Raw genomic sequence first — 15,555 nt, 5'->3', positions numbered from 1 at the left:
GGTCAGCTCAATGGATTTTCTCAAAATGAATGTACCCTGGAACCACAAGCTTGATAAGAAATAGATAGTTACTGTACCCAGATGCTCCTTTCTTGGATCCTTCCAGTCAACCCTCTTCCCTAAGAACCCAATATCCTGAATTCTATCACCATTGTTTAGATTTACCAGTTTTACATCATTTATCTGTCTGGCTGTTTTTAGTTAAACTTATTTTTATGAGATTCACCTATGTTACTCATTGATTGTGAAAAAGTCCACTCATTTATTCTTATTAATGTACATAATTCCATTCCCTTAGTATAACAATGTTACTTAAATCACTCTGCTTGGCATTGTTAATTTTTAAAAATTTTCGTCATTCTGGTGGGTGTGTTATACTGTCTCATGTGACCACTGAGTTGCTTTGAAAACTTTATATAACTTCACTAAAGCAAAGCCTAGTTGCTTTAACTTGGATATGATTCCAGCAGGCTTCCTAAGTCAAATATTTATTGTGCTCTTAAAATTAGATAAATATCGCTCCTAATACACCCATTAATTGGACCAGGAAGAAAATGAGAATATTCTTTCTGCTGAAACTGAAATCTTTGAATTTTCCTTTTGTCTTGTTAGCGTTTTCAGACTGAGAAAAACTCAGATGTATCTGCTCTGTAATATTTAATTGAATTTCAGACTTTAATGTAAAATATGGCTAAGATGTCTACATCATATTTTCTTTTTTTTTTATTGAAGTAAGATTGCTTAACAATGTTGTGTTACTTTCTGCTGTACAATGAAGTTAATCAGCTATATGTATACCTATATCCCCTCCTTCTTGGGCCTCCCTCTCACCCGCTTATCCCACCCATCTAGGTCGTCACAGAGTACTGAGCTGAGTTCCCTGTGCTATACAGCAGGTTCCCACTAGCCATCTAGTTTACACATGGTAGTGTATTTATGTCAAACCTAATTTACCAATTAGTCCCACCCTTCCCTTCCTGCCCTGTGTCCTCATGTCCATTCTCTACGTCTATGTCTCTATTCCTGCCCTACAAATATGTTCATCTGTAACATTTTTCTAGATTCCGCATATATGCTTTAATATATGGTATTTGTTTTTCACTTTCTGGCTTACTTCACTCTGTATGACAGTCTCTAGGGCCATCCATGTCTCTACAAATGACCAAATTTTGTTCCTTTTTTATGGCTGAGTAATATTCCATTGTATATATATACCACATCTTCTTTATCCATTCATCTATCATTGGACATTTAGGTTATTTCCATGTCCTGGCTATTACAATGAATGCTGGGGTACATGTGTCCTTTTGACTTATGGTTTTCTCAGAATATATGCCGAGTAGTGGGATTGCTGGGTCATATGGTAGTTCTATTTTTAGCTTGCTAAGGAACCTCCATACTGTTTTCCATAGTGGTTGTATCAATTTACATTCCCACCAGTAGTACAAGAGGGTTCCCTTTTCTCCACACCCTCTCCATCATTTATTATTTGTAGATTTTTTTGATGATGGCCATTCTGACCAGTGTGAGGTGATACCTCGGAGTTTTGATTTGCATTTCTCTAATATTTAGTGATGTTGAACATCTTTTCATGTGCTTCTTGGCCATCTTTATGTCTTCTTTGGTAAAATGTCTATTTAGGGCTTCTGCCTATTTTTTAATTGGGTTGTTTGGGTTTTTTTGATATTGAGCTCCATGAGCTGTTTGTATATTTTGGAGATTAATCCTTTGTCAGTTGCTTCACTTGCAAATATTTTCTCCCATTCTGAGGGTTGTCTTTTCATCTTATTTATGGTTTCCTTTGCTGTGCAAAAGCTGTTAAGTTTAATTAGATCCCATTTGTTTATTTTTGTTTTTTTTTCATTGCTCTAGGAGGTGGGTCAAAAAAGATCCTGCTGTGGTTTATGTCAAAGAGTGTTTTTCCTACATTTTCCTCTAAGAGTTTTATAGTGTCTGGTCTTACATTTAGGTCTTTAATCCATTTTGAGTTTATTTTTGTATATGGTGTTAGGACATGTTCTAATTTCATTCTTTTACATGTAGCTGTCCAGTTTTCCCAGCACCACTTATTGAAGAGGCTGTCTTTTCTCCATTGTATGTTCTTGACTCCTTTGTCATAAATTAGGTGACCATATGTGTGTGGGTTGACCTTTGGGCTTTCTATCCTGTACCATTGATCTCTATTTCTGTTTTTGTGCCAGTACCATACTGCCTTGATTACTGTAACTTTGTAGTATAGTTTGAAGTCAGGGAGCCTGATTCCTCCAGCTCCATTTTTCTTTCTCAAGATTGCTTTGGCTATTCAAGGTCTTTTGTGTTTCCATACAAATTGTAAAATTTTTTGGTCTAATTCTGTGAAGAATGCCATTGGTAGTTGGATAGGGATTGCATTGAATCTGTGGATTGCTTTGGGTGGTATAGTTATTTTCACAATATTGATTCTTCCAATCCAAGAACATGGTTTAATTCTCCATCTATTTATGTCATCTTTGATTTCTTTCATTAACGTTTTATAGTTTTCTGAGTACAAGTCTTTTGCCTCCTTAGGTAGGTTTATTCCTAGGTATTTTATTCTTTTTGTTGCTATGGTAAACGGGATCGTTTCCTTAATTTCTCTTTCTGACTTTTTGTTGTTAGTATATAGGAATGCCAGAGATTTCTGTGCATTAATTTTGTATCCTGCAGCCTTACTAAATTAATTGATTAGTTCTAGTAGTTTTCTGGTGGCGTCTTTAGGATTTTCTATGTATAGTATCATGTCATCTGCAAACAATGACTGTTTTACTTCTTTTCCAATTTGTATTCCTTTTATTTCTTTTTCTTCTCTGATTGCCATAGCTAGGACTTCCAAAACTATGTTGAATAAGAGTGGCGAGAGTGGACATCCTTGTCTTGTTCCTGATCATAGTGGAAATGCTTTCAGTTTTTCACCATTGAGTATGATGTTTGCTGTGGGTTTGTCATATATGGCCTTTATTCTGTTGAGGTAGGTTCCCTCTATGCCCACTTTCTGGAGAGTTTTTATCATAAATGGGTGTTGAATTTTGTCTAAAGCTTTTTCTGCATCTATTGAGATGATCATAAGGTTTTGTTTTTTTGTTTTGCGGTACGTGGGCCTCTCACTGTTGTGGCCTCTCCCATTGCGGAGCACAGGCTCTGGACGCACAGGCTCAGCAGCCATGGCTCACGGGCCCAGCCGCTCTGCGGCATGTGGGATCTTCCCGGACCGGGGCACAAACCCACGTCCCCTGTATCAGCAGGCAGACTCTCAACCACTCTGCCACCAGGGAAGCCCCGATCATATGGTTTTTATTCCTTAATTTGTTAATATGGTGTATCACATTGATTGATTTGTGTATATTGAAGAATCCTTGTATTCCTGGAATAAATCCCACTTGATCATGGTGTATGATCCTTTTAAGGTGTTGTTGGAGTCTGTTTGCTAGTATTTTGTTCAGGATTTTTGCATCTATGTTCATCAGCGATATTGGTCTATAATTTTCTTTTTTTGTGATATCTTTTTCTGGTTTTGGTATCAGGGTGATGGTGTCTTCATAGAACGAATTTGGCAGTGTTCCTCCCTCTGCAATTTTTTGGAAGAGTTTGAGAATGATCAATTTTAGCTCTTTTCTAAATGTTGGATAGAATCCGCCTGTGAAGCCCTCGGTCCTGGACTTTTGTTTGTTGGAAGATTTTTAATTACAGTTTCAATTTCATTACTTGTGATAGGTCTTTTATATTTTCTAAATCTTCTTGGTTCAGTCTTGGAAAATTCCACCTTTCCAACAATTTGTCCATTTCTTCATGGTTGTCCATTTTATTGGCATATAGTTGTTTGTAGTAGTCTCATAATCCTATGTATTTCTGCGATGTCAGTTGTGATTTCTCCTTTTCATTTCTGATTTTATTGATTTGCATCTTCTCCCTTTTTTTCTTGATGAATCTGACAAAAGGTTTATCAATTTTATTTCCCAAAGAATCAACTTTTAGTTTTATTGATTTTGCTATTGTTTTCTTCATTTCTGTTTCACTTATTTCTGCTCTGATCTTTATGATTCCTTTCCTTCTACTGACTTTGGGTTTTCTTTGTTCTTCTTTCTCTAGTTGCTTTAGGTGTAAGGTTAGATTGTGATTTTTCCTGTTTCTTGAGGTGAGTTTGGATTGCTATTAACTTCCCTCCTAGAACTGCTTTTTCTGTGTCCCATAGCTTTTGGGATGTGTTTTCATTATCATTTGTTTCCATGTATTTTTTAATTTCTTCAGTTATCTCTTGGTTATTTAGTAGTGCACTGTTTAGTCTCCGTGTATTTGTGTTTTATACAGTTTTTTTCCTGTAATTGATTTCCAGTCTCATAGAGTTGTGGTCAGAAAAGATGCTTGATAAATTTCAGTTTTCTTAAATTTTCTGAGACTTGATTTGTGACCCAAGATGTGATCTATCCTGGAGAATGTTCTGTGTGCACTTGAGAAGAAAGTGTATTCTGCCACTTCCAGGTGGAATGTCCTATAAGTATCAATTAAATCTATCTGGTCTATTGTGTCCTTTAAAGCTTGTGTTTCCTTATTTATTTTCATTTTGGATGATCTGTCCATTGGTGTAAGTAGGGTGTTAAAGTTCCCTACCATTATTGTGTTACTGTTGAGTTCCCCTTTTATGGCTGTTAGCATTTGCCTTATGTATTGAGGTGCTCCTATATTGGGTGCATAAATATTTATAATTGTTATATATTCTTCTTAGACTGATCCCTTGATCATTACATACTGTCCTGCCTTATCTCTTGTAATAGTCTTTATTTTAAAGTCTATTTTGTCTGATATGAGTATTGCTACTCCAGCTTTCTTTTGATTTCCATTTGCATGGAATACCTTTTTCCATCTGTTCACTTTCAGTCTGCATGTGTTCCTAGGTCTGAAGTGGGTCTCTTGCAGACAGCAGATATATGGGTCTTGTTTTTGTATCCATTTGGCCAGTCTGTGTCTTTTAGTTGGAGCATTTAATCCATTTACATTCAAGGTTATTATCAATATGTATGTTCCTATTACCATTTTCTTAATTGTTTTGGGTTTGTTTTTGTGGATCGTTTTCTTCTCTTGTGTTTCCTGTCTAAAGAAGTTCCTTTAGTGTTTGTTGTAAAGCTGGTTTGGTGGTGCTGAATTCTCTTAGCTTTTGCTGTCTGAAAAGCTTTTGATTTCTTTGTCAAATCTGAATGAGATCCTTGCGGGGTAGAGTAATCTTGGTTGTAGCTTTTTCTCTTTCATCACTTTAAGTATATCTTGCCACTCCCTTCTGGCCTGCAGAGTTTCTGCTGAAAAATCAGCCAGTAACCTTGTGGGGATTCCTTTGTATATTATTTTTTGCTTTTCCCTTGCTGCTTTTAATATTTTTTCTTTGAATTTAATTTTTGTTAGTTTGATTAATATGTGTCTTGGTGTGTTTCCCCTAGGGTTTATCCTGTATGGGACTCTCTGTGCTTCCTGGACTAGGGTGATTATTTCCTTTCCCATGTTAGGTAAGTTTTCCTCTATAATCTCTTCAAATATTTTCTCAGACGCTTTCTTTTTCTCTTCTTCTTCTGGGACCCCTATAATTTGAATGTTGGTGCATTTAGTGTTGTCCCAGAGGTCTCTGAGGTTGTCTTTAATTCTTTTCATTCTTTTTCCTTTATTCTGCTCCTTGGCAGTTATTTCTACCATTCTGTCTTCCAGCTCACTTATTTCTTCTTCTGCCTCAGTTATTCTGTTATTGATTCCTTCTAGTGTACTTTTTATTTCAGTTATTGTGTTGTTCATCTCTGTTTGTTTGTTCTTTAGTTCTTCTAGATCTTTGTTAAACATTTCTCATATTTTCTCAATCCATGCCTCCATTCTATTTCTGAGATTCTGGATCATCTTTACTATCATTACTGTGAATTCTTTTTCAGGTAGACCACCTATTTCCTCTTTATTTATTTCGTCTTGTAGGTTTTTACCTTGCTCCTTCATCTGTGACATTTTTTCGTCATCATTTTTTTTTTTTGATGGGTGGGATTGTGTTCCTGTCTTACTGGTTTTTTGGCCTGAAGCTTCCAGCACAGGAGTTTGTAGGCTGTTGAGTAGGCTGTTGGGTCTTGGTGCCAAGATGAGGACCTCCAGGAGGCCTCACTCTGATGAATATTCCCTGGGGTCTGAGGTCCTCTGTTAGTCCAATGGTTCAGACTTGGAGCTCCCACCCCAGGAGTTCTGGCCTGACCCCTGGCTCGTGAACCAAGATCCCATAAGCCATGTGGGTGGCGAGAAAAAAAAAGGAAAAAGAGAAGAAATAAAAAAGGGGCAGAACAATAACAAAGAGTATAAAATAAAATTAGAAAACTAAGAGATATGTTAGAAAGAATTTTAAAAAAATAAAAATATAGATGAAAAAACAACCAGAAGGTAGAACAGAACCACAGTAGTAAAACAGAGGAGGAAAAAAAAAAATGCTGGAAAAGGCCTTGACTGTGGGGGTCAGGGCTTAGGCTGGGCCGGGGTTTAGATGGTGGGCAGGGCCTATGCTTAGGACCCCACAGGTCTGGAAAAGGCCCTGGGGGGTTGGGTTGGGTGGTGGGGCTTAGGCTCAACAGGAGCAAAAAGGGGCCCAGGCGTGCCTTTGGCCTTGGAGGGTGGGAGACCTGGCCTGGGAGCCCAGCAGGCTTCCCAGGGCTGAGTGTTAAGGGGAAACTCCCACCATGCCTCCCCTGATCCTCTGATCCTGGAGAGCCCCTCCCTGTCTGCCTCTCCTATTCTCCCCCCACCTCCCTCCTATGCCCCTAGGACCATCATGGCCCAGAGGGGACTTCGGAGGGTGGAGGACCAGGCCCGGGAGCCCCACAGCCTTCCCGGGCCTGATTTGGCAGGGAAAACTCTCAGCGTGCTCCCCCCTGTACTTCTGAGCCCCTGAGGGTCCCTCCAGTTGTGGGAAACCATCCCCCCTCCAAGACACCCCTCAGGGGCGCCAGTCCTGTCCAGCCTCCACTTCTCCTCTCCCTCATGCCCCCCACATCCTACTCGGTCGCTTGGGTGTTCCTCCCATCTCCTTGGGCATCGAGGTCCCACACCAGCATCCAGCAGGCGCCCTAGCTGTGGGGATACGTGAACTCTGCGTCCTCCTCCGCCACCATCTTGACTCTGCCCCTCCATATTTTCTTATCTTTATAATTTTTCACTTATATTAGTTTGTTTCTCAGATCCAGAGATTCTTTTTCCTCCATTTTGAGCCAGTTTTCCTCAAGTGTCTTTACCTACAACCTAAATATTTTAAATAAATAATCCCAATGATCAAGTGCTAATGGCTCACCATAATATTTATATATGTTTTTGTGTGTTTGTGTATATATGTGCCCTATTGGATCAATTGTATAATAGTTTCCAAATCTTTATATTAATATTTCATTCATAAGCATTATTTTCAGTTTTTGAGCATCTCAAGTAATTTTGCTAATTCATCTGATGTTTTCACCAACTTAATTTTACATTCTAATACACAATGAACAAATGCAAAATAATATAAAAGATACTTTAAAAGGCAGATTGAGGCTCTATGTTATATATTTGCACTTTAAAGTATTGGGTGGGCCAAAAGGTTCGTTCGTTTTTTTCCATAAGATGGCTCTAGTAGCACTTAGTTGTCTTTAACTTCATTCGAGACAGTTTTGTTAGATTGTATGTGATAGCTGTCATATCAGCGTGCATTTAAAAAAAAGACATCAAAATTGGTGAATTTGGGGGTAGTCATTTTAATATTGAAGACGGAAGAAAAATAACATTTTTGGCATATTATGCTTTATTATCTCAAGAAAGGTAACAACGCACCTGAAATGCAGAAAAAGATTTGTGCAGTGTATGGAGAAAATGCTGTGACTGATCGAATGTGTCAAAAGTGGTTTGTGAAGTTTTGTGCTGGAGTTTTCTCGCTGGACAATACTCCATGGTTGGGTAGACCAGTTGAAGTTGATAATGATCAAATCAAGACATTAATTGAGAACAATCAACATTGTACCACACAGGAGATAGCTGACATACTCAAAATATCCAAATCAAGTGCTGAAAATCATTTGCACCAGCTTGGTTATGTTCATTGCTTCTATGTTTGGGTTCCACATAAGTTAAGCAACAAAAGCCTTGACCATACTTCCACATGAAATTCTCTACTGAAACGTAATGAAAATGTTCCATTTTTAAAACAAATTGTGATGACCTATGAAAAGTGGATACTGTCCAGCAATGTGGAACAGAACAGATCATGGGGCAAGCAAAAAAAACACCACCAACCACACCAAAGGCTGGTCTTCATCCAAAGAAGGTGATGTTGTGTATATGGTGGGATTGGAAAGAAGTCCTCTATTATGAGCTCCTTCCAGAAAACAAATGATTAATTCCAACAAATACTGCTCCCAACTGGACCAACTGAAAGCGTCACTCGATAAAAAGCGTCCAGAATTAGTCAACAGAAAATGCAAAACCTTCCATCAGGATAACACAAAACAGCATGTTTATTTGATGACCAGGCAAAAACTGTTACAGCTTGTCTGGGAAGTTCTGATTCATCTACTGTGTTCACCAGACATTGCACCTTCAGATTTCCATTCATCTCAGTCTTTACAAAATTCTCTTAATGGAAAAAATTTCAATTCCTTGGAAGACTATAAAAGGCACATGGAACAGTTCTTTGCTCAAAAAGATAAAAAGTTTTGGGAAGATGGAATTATGAAGTTGCCTGAAAAATGGCAGAAGGTAGCGGAACAAAAGGGTAAATATATTGTTCAATAAAGTTCTTGGTGAAAATGAAAAATGTGTCTTTTATTTTCACTTAAAAAATTGAAGGCACTTTTAGGCCCACCCAGTATCTTTCTCTGTTTGGCCCAATTTTGGTCATGTTAAGAATACACAGATAATTAACTTAAAGATATATACTTTTACCTTCATATTCCCAATAATATCTACTATATTTGTTGTACCTATGAATTTAATTACATTAATATTTTCTATTTTCACTGTTTATGTACTCATGTTTTTCATTTAGTATACATTTTGATTATATATGGATTTTGATAAAACTTGCATATATAATAAGTTATAATATTTAAAATATGCACTTTATGTTTCATTAATGCCATTTACTATACTACTGTATCTAAAATTGATACATAACTATCATTGGACTAATTTTAAAAGGTTTTATGATTTATATTTAAAGTATTATCTTTCATGTGCTTGCAAATAAATTGCTGCTGAGCTTAAAAAAGCATAATCTCCTTATCAAATAAAATTTAGCAAATGTAGACATACAGCAAAACAAAAATATCCATCAGTTCCTCAACTAGTTACAATTACTTTTAAATATTGGTGTATTTACTTCACTTATTCAGTGCTCCTTAAAATTTTGACTAATAAAACATTTGTTTAAAATAAGATTTTGGGGGCTTCCCTGGTGGCGCAGTGGTTGAGAGTCTGCCTGCTAATGCAGGGGACATGGGTTCGAGCCCTGGTCTGGGAGGATCCCACATGCCGTGGAGCGACTAGGCCCGTGAGCCACAACTACTGAGCCGGCGCGTCTGGAGCCTGTGCTCCGCAACAAGAGAGGCCACGATAGTCAGAGGCCCGCGCACCGTGATGAAGAGTGGCCCCCGCTTGCCACATCTAGAGAAAGCCCTCGCACAGAAACGAAGATGCAACACAGCAAAAATAAATAAATTAATTTTAAAAAAAAATAAGATTTTGGGCTTCCCTGGTGGCTCAGTGGTTGAGAGTCCACCTGCCGATGCAGGGGACACGGGTTCGTGCCCCGGTCCACGAAGATCCCACATGCTGCGGAGCGGCTGGACCCATGAGCCATGGCCGCTGAGCCTGTGGGTCCGGAGCCTGTGCTCTGCAACGGGAGAGGCCACAACAGGGAGAGGCCCGCGTACCGCAATATATATATATATATATATATATATATATATATATATATATATATATATATATATATATAAATAAAATTTCTTTTTCCTAAAGCACTCAAATGTCTAAGAACCTCCTGAGGCTGTCAACTGTTTCTCTTTTGGAGCTTTAGCTTTGAAAATAACCTCAAATAACCCCAAGGGTATGAGTTAATGAGATTTGAAAGCATTCATCCAAATTGCTTTATATGTAGCTCTAATCTGCCTTAAGACACAGTTTTATCTTACTTTTATATGTAATATATGATTTGAATTTTTCCTTATGTAGCTTAATAATAATATCATCTAAAAAACCGATATTTAAAGTGGTTTATATATTTTTGTTTAATTAGGTTGGGTATTTATGATATTTTTAACTTTCAGTCCTGAAAATTTTGGATGATTATGTTTTATCTGATTTTTAATTTTTTAAATTGGGTTGCAATTGATAAAATCATGCTGCAATCTATTTTCTTTTATTGCAGACAATTATAGCAAAAATGAATCGAGCATCTATTATGTGACTGACATTCATCTAAATACTACCAAAAATTAATGAAACAGTAAAAAACAACACTCAATTCAATTGTATCAAGTGTGGGTATTTGGGATAAGAGAATGGACCTAATGAGATCTTTCACAAAAGTTCTTTTATTAAAAACAAAAAAAGAACAACAAAAAACGTAAAAGCATGCTATGGGTATCATAAAAACAATTTCAAATATTTACAAAGAAAATGGAGAACAAAATATTGTAAGAGAAGCATGAAGGAGACTTAGGAGGCAGAAAAAGGGGAAAAATACTGAAAGAAAATCACCAGTGTTTGAAAAAGAATTTCATTTCTGCAGTTTCTGATGGGCAGATGAATCATATGTTCCAGCATGATTTGTTCAAAAGCTAAAGTGATTTAGCCTACCTAAATAATGGTAGTTTCATTGCAACTCTGCACTATCAGCCTACTGGAACATTAGTGTTAAGTTCTGCATACCATCTTTTAGTATTCACCTAGGTAAAAATGCACATGAATGGTTAGTGTGACCCAGAGAAGGTAGGATCTAGATTAAATAATGTATGAAAAACTGTTAAAAAGAGATGAATATTTAGTCTAAAAAATAGTTAAATGGAACGCAAGTTCTCTGAAATTTAAAATGTCTATTCTTTCAGTGAAGAAAATCTTTTTATAATAATAATAATTATTATTATAAGTATTTTTCTGAAGGCAGAATTATATTCTTTAAAGAAAATTATATATTCTTTTTTAAAGGATGTGTGACTTTGAATGAATAAAAGGAATCCCACAGACATACTCTCAGTGAGTCTGATGCAAGTAATCACAGAAAATCATGCTGAATGACATTTGTAGATCCCTCAATAATTTTTGGAAAATTATTTTTGAACGTTTAAATTTCCTTCAGGGAGAATCTACAAAGAAGAGTAATAACACTGGAAAGAATTTTAAAAGAAATTTAAAAGTTTCTAAAGAAGAAGGAGAAGGAGAAGAAAAAGAACAACAATATTGCTGTTTTATTAAAACAGAAAATAATTATTTTTAATCTAAAAGGTTGTGATAGTTCAAAGAAGTACGTTCGCCCTTCAGTAGATTCAAATTGAAGAGCTAAACCTAAACATAAGCTGCATTTTTATCATTAGTTCAGAAACACCACATCAAGATAAGGTAACAAAAGCCCTGGAAGGATATTGATTTAGACCCTACACATTAATTTAAAGGTAAGATTGATAAAAAAGAGAACTTGAAAAAATAAGATAAACCAGAGAAATTGTAGTTTGGCCTTTATTTGTCCTTCTGAATTTAAAACTGTAGAGCATTAAAATCTATATCTGTACACATATATATAAAATATGAAAATAAATGTGATTTATCTCTTTAAATTGTATACCTGTAAGATAAATGTAAATATGCAAACAACCCACACATGTCGAGCACACAGTATATGTCATTTTATAGCCTCTTTGTTAAATTTGTTCATATTTTAAGAGAGGAAACCTTTGGTTACAAAATTTATTTTCTTTATTATTAATGCCAAATGTTTATAAAAGGACTTAAGCAGTAATTTTAAATCATATCCGACTAAATGTTATCTTCATCAAAGCTCTTTTAATCAATACTTGAAAGATAAAAATCCTATATAGAAAATTATCCACTTATAGGGCTCCTCAGAAGTGAAGTTTGTCAGATGAATGTAAAATTTATCAGACAAATCAAAGCCCATCTATATCAATATTGTTTGTTTCTCTACTAACCATAATTATTTTCAACTGAGAAAAGAATTTTAAAGTACTTATTTAATGTGTTCATTAGTTATTCAGAGCCTACGTAAGTTATAGAACACCTATGTGCCAGTGCCTTTGATAGAGATGTAAAGGCATTCACAACCATCAGGAAACTAAATTCTAATAAAAGCAATGGATTGATAAAGTAAAATTATACAACATGACATTTTTTTAAATTATATAAATTTATTTATTTTATTTTTGGCTGCTGTTGGCTCTTTGTTGCTGTGCACAGGCTTTCTCTAGCTGCGGCGAGCGGGAGCTACTCTTCGTTGCGGTGCCCGGGCTTCTCATTGCGGTGGCTTCTCTTGTTGCGGAGTACGGGCTCTAGGCATGCGGGCTTCAGTAGCTGTGGCTCATGGGCTCTAGAGCACAGTCTCAGTAGTTGTGGCACACGGGCTTAGTTGCTCCACGGCGTGTGGGATCTTCGCGGACCAGGGCTCGAACCCGTGTCCCCTGCATTGGCAGGCGGATTCTTAACCACTGCGCCACCAGGGAATTCCAACAATGTCTTTTGACATATGCACAGAGAGTTGTGGCAGCAGAGAGTGGGAGCACTCAACTCAGTTTTGGAAATCGGAGAGGATTTAATTCAAAAAGGCATCAGAGAGAAAGTGTGGTTTTAGCTGAATCTGGGAAGAAAAATTTACAAGACAAAGAATAATATTTCAGGAAGAGAAATCAATGCAAACATACAAGGTTGAGGGGAAGCAGACATTTAGGGAAGAAGAAACAGTGAGCAAGGCTGAAATCCAGGGTATACAAGATTGAATAAAATGTGTTGCGATTGAAAAAGTACACCATGACTTAAAAATAGAAGACTTGGCATGCAGTGTAAAGGATATAAACCTTATTCTGTAACTGTTGGGTGATCACTAAGGGAATAAAGAAAGAGACAATCTATTTTGCACTAAAGCTCTTTCCGGTTGTGTGGGGTATGTACTTGAAGGTACAGGACTAGAAAAGATGACCTCATTTAGGAGGTCTCTCTTTGACCTCATGTAGAAATGATAGACTATAATGAGGCAGAATCAATGAAGATGATAAAACTAGATGCATTTTTTATATAATTAGAGGTACAACTGAAAATATTTAAGGGGTGATGTATGGAAGGATAGCATATAGGTTTTTCTGAGCAGACTTTGAGACAGTTTAGTGTTCAGGGTGTTTATAAGGGTTGATGATGTTATCAGTACCTTTAGAAAGGGGAAAGAAGAAGTAAGGGATGGGCAGAGAGAGAAATCCAGCTGTGATATAGTCCAAACAGTCTCAGCAGACCTAACGGGGATCCTGAGGCTGAAATTCCTGGTCAGAGATGTCCTGCTTTGGGCTAAAATTAGTGGGTTTCTATACTCCCTGTAAAATTAATCATTGGATGTAGGTCACACTCCCAACAGCATGACTTTGGCTGAGGCAGTTCATTGAAGCCAAGGCAACCCCTGAAGGGGCCAACTGCCAAAGACTGTCTGGTGACAGCCTTTGTTAGTATCTGGGAAACAAGAGCATCTTTGCAGGGAGATTTGGGAGGTGGAACATCTCTGAGTCCATCATAGTAGGTATAAGGGAGGAAGAGAACCCAAGGTCGATTCCAATGTTTACAGTTTGAGGAAAGGATTCTGGAGTGATTCAACAAAAGAGGTTTACAGAAAGAATGACAGTGTGTTGGTGGGGAATTGTGTCTGGCTTAGAGAACTCAGTTTCTGATCCACTGAGTTTGACCCAATATTTGTAGGTAACTATTGTAGTGTTTATAACACCATCATCATGGTTCACATCTCTGCATATGCCTGTTAGTTTAATTTTGTTAAATAAATCTCAGTTCTATAAATAAATGTATTTAGTAATATGTGGGTCAGGGAAAGTGACTAAAACTGAAATGCATCTTGTTTACTGGAAAAACAAAGCTAAATACATGCCCTATCTGGGAAGGAGTCAATGACTTCTTCCTTATTAAAAAATAACAGGTTAGTTTCCATGAACAGTGACATTACTGGAAGTCTTCCAAATAAATGTTAAATGTAAAAACACAAAATAATAAAAAATGCCCTGTATTAAGAAATTAAATAAAATGAACAAAGTTTTTTTTTCCCCCCTAAAAATAGCTGTAGTTCACTGGGGAGTTTTAATACTACAGAATCATCTTCAGGAGCTTCATGCAGAAAGTGACCATTTTTTAGTGCTCTGTCATGACATTTCATGAGATTTGGCATGATACCTTGTAATAACTTCATTTTCCTTACAAGAAAAAAAAATGAGGCTACTGCACAGGAAGAATTTGCAGTAAATCTTGCAAGAATTCAGTAGCTTGGCATTTATTGCCCATCGCTTCCCTTTGATTTAGCAGATCTGCCCTTCAGTATTTCTTTTCTCCAAATACTTGCCCAACTCCGTTTTTAAAACAATTTATACTGGTGGCACATTTTACAGCCTTTGGCAGTTTGTGGCATACGTTATTGTGTCAGAATGGTCCCACTCTAGTATATTTAGAAAAACTTTTGGACATCTTTGGTAAAACTCAATTATTTTAAGGGTCTGTATCTGCAAGAAAGAAGGGCATGGTACCATTTAGTGTTACTCCATGAGGGGAGTTTTACTTTAAATGTTGCTCTATATGTCACTTTTGATTTGAAGGAAAACACTAACTGGAAGTGGACCTGTTGGAATTTTTGGTTTTTATTTTTCAACTTACTGAAAGTATGAATTCTAAACTAGAAAGACATGCATTATAAAAGTAAAACATCCAATAGTTTTGTATTAAGGCTTGAATTTAAACATTTATGATAGAGTGTAAGTCCACTATGTATTGAACTAAAACTTAGACTTGTTTTTGAGAGTTGCTATTCTACTTGAATATACATATTTCTTTCATACTTCTAATTATCTACTGAAGTTTTGATGTGTTCATTAATAGGAGATGACTCATAACTATTCAAGATTTTCCATTAAATTCTATTGAAATTATTCTGGTAATAGAAGTTGATTTTACTTAAATGAAATAGTATTAATATTTCAGAATTTCAAATAGAACTTGATTAAAACATGGCAGTGGTCCCAAGATCTTATCACTAAAAACCACTCTTTGAATTATTGAGAACCACTTGTAGATACATATCAAGAAATTTCCTCTCTCATAGTTAAATTTATGCGTTCCAAAATAATGTGTCTCTTTATAAATATAAGACCTACATATAAAATTAGAGTGGAAAAAGTACCCTTTACAACTGTACAGTAACTGTTCCTCACTACAAAGTATGTCAGGTTTGTTTGGCTTTTAATGATAAATGTGAATTCTGGAATTATATAGACCAGGATTAATTTATATCTTGTT

General features: G+C 36.4%; 1 long non-coding RNA gene across 1 annotated transcript in view; it reads left to right on the top strand.

Moving 5' to 3' along the window:
* Window positions 1–5,578, top strand: part of LOC115848100 (uncharacterized) — a 359,433-nt gene extending 353,855 nt beyond the window's left edge. The window contains exon 5 of the long non-coding RNA XR_004037583.2: window positions 5,445–5,578. This is a non-coding gene — a long non-coding RNA (uncharacterized lncRNA). The remainder of the gene's footprint in view (window positions 1–5,444) is intronic.
* Window positions 5,579–15,555: the final 9,977 nt, after the last annotated feature.

This window comes from Globicephala melas, chromosome 3 (genome assembly GCF_963455315.2).
Source record: "Globicephala melas chromosome 3, mGloMel1.2, whole genome shotgun sequence".
In the NCBI taxonomy this organism is placed as follows: Eukaryota; Metazoa; Chordata; class Mammalia; order Artiodactyla; family Delphinidae; genus Globicephala; species Globicephala melas.
Note: the sequence above shows the minus strand (reverse complement) of the source record. Positions and strands in the feature narration are given on the sequence as shown.